This window comes from Mus caroli, unplaced genomic scaffold (assembly GCF_978045245.1).
Source record: "Mus caroli unplaced genomic scaffold, Mus_caroli_1 scaffold_19, whole genome shotgun sequence".
Classification (NCBI taxonomy): domain Eukaryota; kingdom Metazoa; phylum Chordata; class Mammalia; order Rodentia; family Muridae; genus Mus; species Mus caroli.
The window spans coordinates 31,470,194-31,478,083 of record NW_028227274.1 but is presented as its reverse complement, the minus strand read 5'-3'; the positions used below and the strand labels follow the sequence as shown (position 1 = coordinate 31,478,083).

The following is a 7,890-nucleotide window of genomic DNA, read 5'->3' as shown; positions in this document are numbered from 1 at the left end:
TAGCGTGTGACTGGGAAGTCCTGGAACCTTTGAGAGTGGGGCCTCATTGGGGGACCTTAGATCACTGAAGGCCATGAAGGGGCACTGGTACCATAACCACCTTTCTGTCTCCCACTTTGCTTCTTTTTTTCTTATTGAGCTTTTATTCATAATCATATGCTCAAATTGGTAATACAGCTGGACTTGAAGGGCAATGAGGAAAATATGGAACCCAAAGAACTTCAGTGAGAGCAGAGATGACAGGACGTTGTGAGCAGATGGGGTAGGGGCACTCTCCTGAGCTACAGAAGGAATAGTTGGATGGGTAAAATGCCCACAAGTCAAAAGAAATTAGACTTGTCCACAGTCAGAAATGATGATCTTCTTGCTGATCTTGCCATTCTTGGATCCAGAGCGCTCCATGGCTTCCACAATGTTCATGCCTTCTTTCACCTTCCCAAAGACCACATACTTGCCATCCAGCCATTCAATCTTAGCAGTGCAGATAAAAAAAAACTGGGAGCCGTTTGTGTTTGGTCCAGCATTTGCCATGAACAAGATGCCAGGACCTGTGTGCTTCAGGATGAAGTTCTCATCCTCAAATTTCTCTCCATAGATGGGCCTGCCACCAATGCCATTATGATGTGTGAAGTCACCATCCAGGCACATGAATTCTGGAATCATTCTGTGAAGGAAGGAACTCTTGGAGTCAAATCCTTTCTCTCCAGTGCTCAGAGCATGGAACTTTGTCTGCAAACAGCTCGAAGGAGACACGGCCCAAGGGCTCTTCATCGGCCGAGAAGTCAACGAACAGGGTGGGGTTGACTTTGGCTGCAGCAAGCAGTGAAAAATCGATATTGGAGTCTGCAAAGCCCCCCATTGCTTCTTACACTGCCTCTGCCATGTCTTTCCACCATGATGAACAGTGCCGCCACAAGCCAGGGAGAAAGGACCAGGAGTATAGATGGGAAGCTCTGAAATGGTGAGCCAGAATAAGCCCTTTCTCCTTTAAGCCATTTATTTTGGCTATTTTGTTACAGTGATTCAGAGTGTTGATGGACACACCCATGGCCTGTCTCTTCTACCTCATTTGACCCCAAGGAACAAAGGTTGCACAGTCTGTGGAAGAGGAAAATGCAGAATATGAGTTGAGATTTGTGAAGAAATAATGGGCAGAGCTGACTCTTTCCTCTTCCCTATTGCTGGCTGTATCGATGGACAGATGCCAGAGAGATTAAAGTTTTCATTTTTATCACACTGTACTCATTAATCCTGGACCCAATAAGAAAACCCTTTTAAAATCTGAAAAGGTTTGAAAATCTTTGGGATATGCTGAAGCCCTCTCTTCCTGGGGTAGAGAAGGGAGATCTGACAGAAGATACCCAAAGATCAAAGTAGGAGAGAAAGGAAGGCACCTCTTGCCTGCATCCCACTGAGCTGGCTCATTCTAAAGGCTGTTATCTCTCACATCCCGCAGAGAAGCTGGAAGGAGAGGCAGCTCATACATTGAGATCTCAGGTAAATGCTGCACTGGAGAGAATTTGAATCTCTGTGTACATCCATCATGGGATGTGCTTTGATGTGGATAATTTGTGTCCCAGAATAGCTGGTTACTCCACAGCTCACAGATCTGTGTACACAGGATCTGTGTACTTCACTGTTAAATTTTCAACCTCTAGGCACCAAACATGAGTCTTACTCAAACAAGATGACAAGTCCTCACACCTTAGTAAGTCTTTCTTCTATGTGGAAAAACTGCCAATGCCCCCCCCCCTCTCTCTCTCTCTGTGTGATGTATTCCACATGTGTGTGCAGCTGTACGTGCTTGTGCATACATGGAAGCCAGAGGTGGATATCTGATGTCTTGTTCTGCCCTATTCCCTCGAGACAGCATGTTTCACTGAACCTGGGGCTATGCTGGCAGCCAGCTCCGAGGTTGCAAATGTCCAGGTGGCCATCCCTGGGGTTTCTTGTGGAAGTGTTAGGGATTTGAACTCAGGTCCTCATGCTTGAGCAGCGAGTGCTTTTTTACCACAGAGCCAGCTCCCCTGTATCATGATTTGCTTTTTATGCTTAAAATAAATATTTTTCTATTCTTCTGTATGACGTATTTGTTGTATAATTACATCTTATAGAAAGATTATGCTTTTTCAGTTTTTATCACTTGTAGTACTAAAGCATGTAGGCAATTTTTTTAAAAAAAATTTATTTTATTATTTTTTAATTACGCAAACATACGTGTGTGTGCACATGAGTGCAGGTGTGCAATGAGACTAGAGGCGGTGGACCCCGGGACTTGCATTACGTGAGGTGTGAGCCTCCTGATGTGGGTGTTGGGAACTGAACTTGGTTCCTCTCTCTGCAAGAGCAGTATGTGTTCTTAGTTACCGAGCCATCTCTCCATACCTTAGAATTTCTTTTAAGTACTTAAAAGCAACTATTTTTGTTATAGACAAAACATAATTGGACTTTTTAAAGTGTCACAATTATTTCATTTTGAATTTATGGTATCTCAAGGCATAGCAAAACTTTTACTAATTAAAACTAAAATAATTTTTTTTTGGCATGGCCAATTCCAGGGCCTTATTGGTTAGAGGAGACACCGTTAGTCCAAAGCTTTTTTTTAAGATCAAGAACTCATGGATTAATAATCTATCCCATGAGGAATGACTTTTTTTTTTTGGTGGAAAATAGTGTATATTTAGAATTAGCCGTCTGGTCTCAGTTTAGAGGATCCCAATCTTGTTGGCAACATCCAGAGCATCATAATTAGGAGCCAACCAAACATATGCCCTCTTCTCTCATTCAGGCCTTAACAGGGTATTGATTTGGCCACATCGCTGTCATAGAGTTTCTTCACGGCCTGTTTGATCTGGTTTTCATTGGCCTTGTTACCCACCACAAACACAAGCATGCTGTTGTCCTCTGTCTTCCTCATGGCTGACTCGGTGGTCAGGGGAGTTTGATGATGGTATAGGGTCAAGCTTCTTTCCCCTGGGTGCCCTCTTTCCAGGATATTTGGGTTGCTTCCAGAGCCGCAGGGTCTTGGGTCACCCAAAGGTGGATGACGTGTGGATCTTCTCCTTTTTTGTGTGAACACCTTTCACCTGTTTATCTTTCAAGGTCTTCACTTTGGCTACGGCTTTGGGAGGGGCAGGAGCTTCCTTCTTCCCTTTCTGCACTATCTCTGTGAAAAGCAAAGAAGGACTTTTTTTGTTGTTAAAAAAAAACCCTTATATTAATTGTTCCGTTTCTCTCTCTCTTTCTTTCTCTCTCTCTCTTTAAAAAAGATTTATTTATTAGCTGGGCTTGGTGGCACACGCCTTAAATCCCAGCACTTGGGAGGCAGAGGCAGGCAGATTTCTGAGTTCGAGGCCAGCCTGGTCTACAAAGTGAGTTCCAGGACAGCCAGGGCTACACAGAGAAACCCTGTCTCAAAAAACAAAAACAAAAACAACAACAACAAAAATTTATTATATGTAAGTACACTGTAGCTGTTTTCAGACACTCCAGAAGAGGGCATCAGATTTTGTTACGGATAGTTGTGAGCCACATGAGGTTGCTGGGATTTGAACTCAGGACCTTCAGAAGAGCAGTTGGCACTCTTAACCACTGAGCCATCTCACCAGCCCATCTCTCACTTCTTATTTCCACATTAAATATCACATAAGCCGGGAATTTCATTTAAAGCTATTTTCTTTCAGAATTCTTTCATAAGATAGTCTTTTGTTTTTAGCCTGTGAGATTTTATTGGAGTACACACGTAGGCTAGATAGTTTTACAAAAATGAGGTCACTCACGTCACAGGTGAGGAAATGAACGGCGATGTAATCACTTAGAAGTTTTCTGATAGTTTCTGGTAGTTAGCTGTGGAACTTTCAATAAGCCATGAGTGGAATGAAGCCTTCATTGAAATACCTTGCTCAGACAACGTATCTTTGTAAGATAAGCATGGTTTCAGAGGAGGGGAACAGTAGGGGCAGCAAGCAAAGCCTGCCATCACGGAACTCTGCACGCGTTAAACAACATCGAAACGTAACGCCGGTGCTTATGGAATCACACCTAGCACCATTAGCGTTAATTCATACAGGATAACATGGGGAAAGGTACCAGACTTCCAAAGTTCAACTTGAAGTTTTGGCAATGTGTGTGTCTTTCAGCAGAGAAAGTTGGGCTCTTTTCCATCCATTGCCTTTGGCATCTTCATGACCTCATCCTGGAATTTGGCTCCAGGCTCCAATGGCTGGCTTTCATCAACCTGAAAATAATGCTTCTTTGTCCTTTGGGAAACAAACGGTGACAGATTGGCTCTCTCTGCTAGAACCTTAGCTCATCAGACTAGCCTTGTCCGTGAAATTCACAGGGAAGCATGGGATACAATTTGAGGAGTTAGCTGTGTGTGAAAATCTTTAATGAACTCAGCCACCTTGTAATTTAGCGGCTAAGAGGCAGCTGTTGGAACAGACTATCCCTTAAATCTTTTCAATATGGGGCAATTTGACCTTAGTTAACGTATTGTAGAAAACAGAATTTCAGAATATTGTCAATTTTGAAGTCTGAGCCAGGAGCCTGAACACAGTGTAGTTACCGTATCTTATCTAGTCTATACCTTACCAGATGCTATGTCAGCCACTGGTATAAAAACAAATGGTGGTGTGACTCTTCCTCCTTAAAAATTAAACCAAACCAATCTTATTAAATTAAAGCTGCTTCAGGCAATTAGTATTCGCTCACCAATCTTTGTTCTCTGGACCGTGGTGGGAACTAAAAGAAACATCATTTCTGCTAGTCTTTATGTATGATTACCTCTGAATATGGATATTTTGGTGGTCCTGGGATTCAAAGGGAACCACAAAGACATGGAAACAGTGTTGCCAGAAGAAACACTGGAAGTTGGCAAAGAGGACTGGAAGGGTTTCACATAGTCCTAAGAACACACTGCCTGTGGCCGACTGAGTGCCACTGGGTAAGGCAGGATTATTGCCAATGAAAAGCTTGGGGAATCAATGCATGTAATCTCTCTGTTGGCTCATCACACCTCGCTGCCACCAGCATCAGTTACAATCCAGGCCTGGTCGACAGGAGCTATCTTTGTCCACTCAAATGAGGAGGAAACCTTGCCACCATGATTTGGTCATTGGTAGGTGAGAAGACAAACTCTAAGTCCTAGTTACTTTGGCTTTTTGTGTTAACAGCAGATTCTACTTCTCGGTGAACATATTGTATAGTGGGATAGCTGTAAGGGACAGTTTGAATTCTAAATAAATTCAAATACAAACTTTAGATAAAGTTATATCTTAGGAGGATTGAATTATTTGCATCTATGGCCTCCAATTTTCAGTTTGGTTCTACATCCTTGACTTGAGAAGCCCTGTAACGCTCTCACACACCACACGTTCCTTCCTCCAGGCACGTAGAGCATCCCCAGAGCTTACCTTGCGAAGTTGCTTCATACACTCCAAAACTGAAACATTCCACCCTCCAGGGAAGATCTTGATACAAAAAGGCAAACAACTCAAAACAGCTTCAGGAAGACAAAATCCCACAGCAGCCTGTGCCTATAACTGTGAAGAAGAAGCTACACAGCAGCCTGTGCCTATAGCTGCGAAGAAGCTACAGACCTTTTGGGGACTCTTGAGACACTGGCAAACTTTCATACCCATTTTGCCTAAGCTGTTCGTCCTCTGTGTAACTTGATAAAGAGTGTTATATGGGATTGGGACAGAAAGGCTCAAGAGGCTTTTGAGCAGGCTAAGATCCTGGCAGGGCGGGCTTATCAGTCGTGTGCCCCACTACCCCAGTGTCTCTTTTCCTTAGAAGTCACCAGATGTTCAAAGGCTATATATAGCCTGTGGCTATGGCAAAAGCAACAGGCTGATGCAGGATTTTGTCAGTAACATTGTTAGGTATCATAAACATTTTACCAGACCATAACACACAGTCATTTTACAGCTGTGCCTGGTCCTTTTATCCTATATGGATTTAGATGCACCTGTGTGTCTCTGCAAATCCACAACACACTCAGAAGTTGGCATTATGTCATCTACATAACAAAACATTTTGAGAAGATGAGCAAGAAAAGGCAACATCTGAAACTGCCATCCCATGACAGATAGTGGGATTATAAAGATGAACTTGGTGAAGCTCTCTGAAGGTCTGTCATCATGTGTCCTCAGCAAGTGTCAGGTGATCCCAGAAGTTCACAACTAAGAAGATGCCAAAGCCAAACATAAGTAAGGTCTAATACAGCATGGAAAGGTTCCATTTTTCTCTTTCCTTCCGTCTTTCCTCCCTCCCTCCCTCCCTCCCTCCCTCCCTCCCTCCCTCCCTCCCTCCCTCCCTCCCTCCCTCTCTCCCTCCCTCCCTCCTTACCTCCCTCCCTCCCTCCCTCCCTCCCTTCCTTCCTTCCTTCCTTCCTTCTTTCTTTCTATCTTCTGTTTTCTGAGACAGAAGTTCTCTGTGTACCTTTGGCTAACCTTGGACTCTCTCTGTAGACTAGGCTGGCCTTGAACTCACAGAGACTTGCCTGTCCCTGCCTTCTGAGTACTGGGATTAAAGCCACTTGCCACTACCACCCGGCCCACCAATTTTTATCAATTGTTTTCCCCACAAATCAAGGTTGAGTACAAGGCTTGACTATGACTTAATTAGCTCCCCATAGCCCTTGGTCATTTTCTCTGAACCATTATGTTGCCGAATCCTATCCATGGAGCACCCTACAATTCCCCACCTCTGATGAACTCAGTGGGCCTGACTTTTAATCTGCTCAGACCGCTCAGAGCCAAGGGGGAGCAAGGCCCTGCTCTCCTCAGATGTACCTGCTGGCTCCCTGGGTCAGAGTGGCCATGTGACTATAGCTGAAGCGGTTGCCTCTAATCTACCATATTTGGTTGTTGGGGGAGTTCCTGACTGGACGAACCATCCTCCTTAGTCTTGGGGGACTCATTACCCACCTCTGGGATGGATTTGACTGTCTACCATGGAGCTGAACTGCTTGTGCCTCGGGCTCCAGAGAAGCTCAGTAGTACACAATTTGGCTTTCTATCAACTTTTCCCCTTAGGAACTCCATCCAGTGCAACACAGATCTTGCCACATTTGTCTTCAAGAACCCAGACAGACAGACCTCTTCCTCTGCTTCACTTTTTCTTATCGCTAACTTGTTCTTTTACTTTACCAACTCTACATGTTTGTACAAGTCACTGAGATCTGCCAAGGCCCTTCCTGCTCTATAAAGATCTCACCTCACCAAAGGGCTCAGCAAAACTACTAAGGCTTGAGGTCCCCATTGGATCAAACTTTTAAAAAATCCTTAAAAAAAAAACAACACTGCAACCCTATAGTTGGAACAACATGATGAACTAACCAGTACCCCGGAGCTCTTGTCTCTAGCTGCATATGTATCGAAAGATGGCCTAGTCGGCCATCAATGGAAAGAGAGGCCCATTGGACTTGCAAACTTTATATGTCCCAATATAGGGGAATGCCAGGGCCAAAAGAATGGGAATGGGTGGGTAGGGAAGTGGGGGGCGCTATGGGGGACTTTTGGGATAGCATTGGAAATGTAATTGAGGAAAATATGTAATAAAAAATATTAAAAAAAAACAAAACCAAAACCCTTAAATAATAATAAAAAAAACTTTAAAAAATCCTCTGCTCCAGTGAAGAGGTGTTCAAACATGGCTTCTCTTATTCCTAGCTCCCTCAATAGTCTCGGTCGCTCCTCTGTGGTCCTCTATCCCCTGCTATTTGTGGGGACCTCAGATGGAGATATCCAAGCGCTCCTAATGGCTTTCATAAGCCATCTCCTCAGGACTAATTTCCTCACACGACCTCAGGTTATGCAGCTTTGCCTTAAGGAGAGAGGGGGAAGTTACAGTTCTCAGTTTTTCTGCCCACACAGCAATCAGACT

At 44.0% G+C, this 7,890-nt stretch overlaps 1 pseudogene; it reads right to left on the bottom strand.

The window, feature by feature from the left end:
• Window positions 1–330: 330 nt before the first annotated feature.
• Window positions 331–663, bottom strand: LOC110285144 (peptidyl-prolyl cis-trans isomerase A pseudogene; annotated as a pseudogene).
• Window positions 664–7,890: the final 7,227 nt, after the last annotated feature.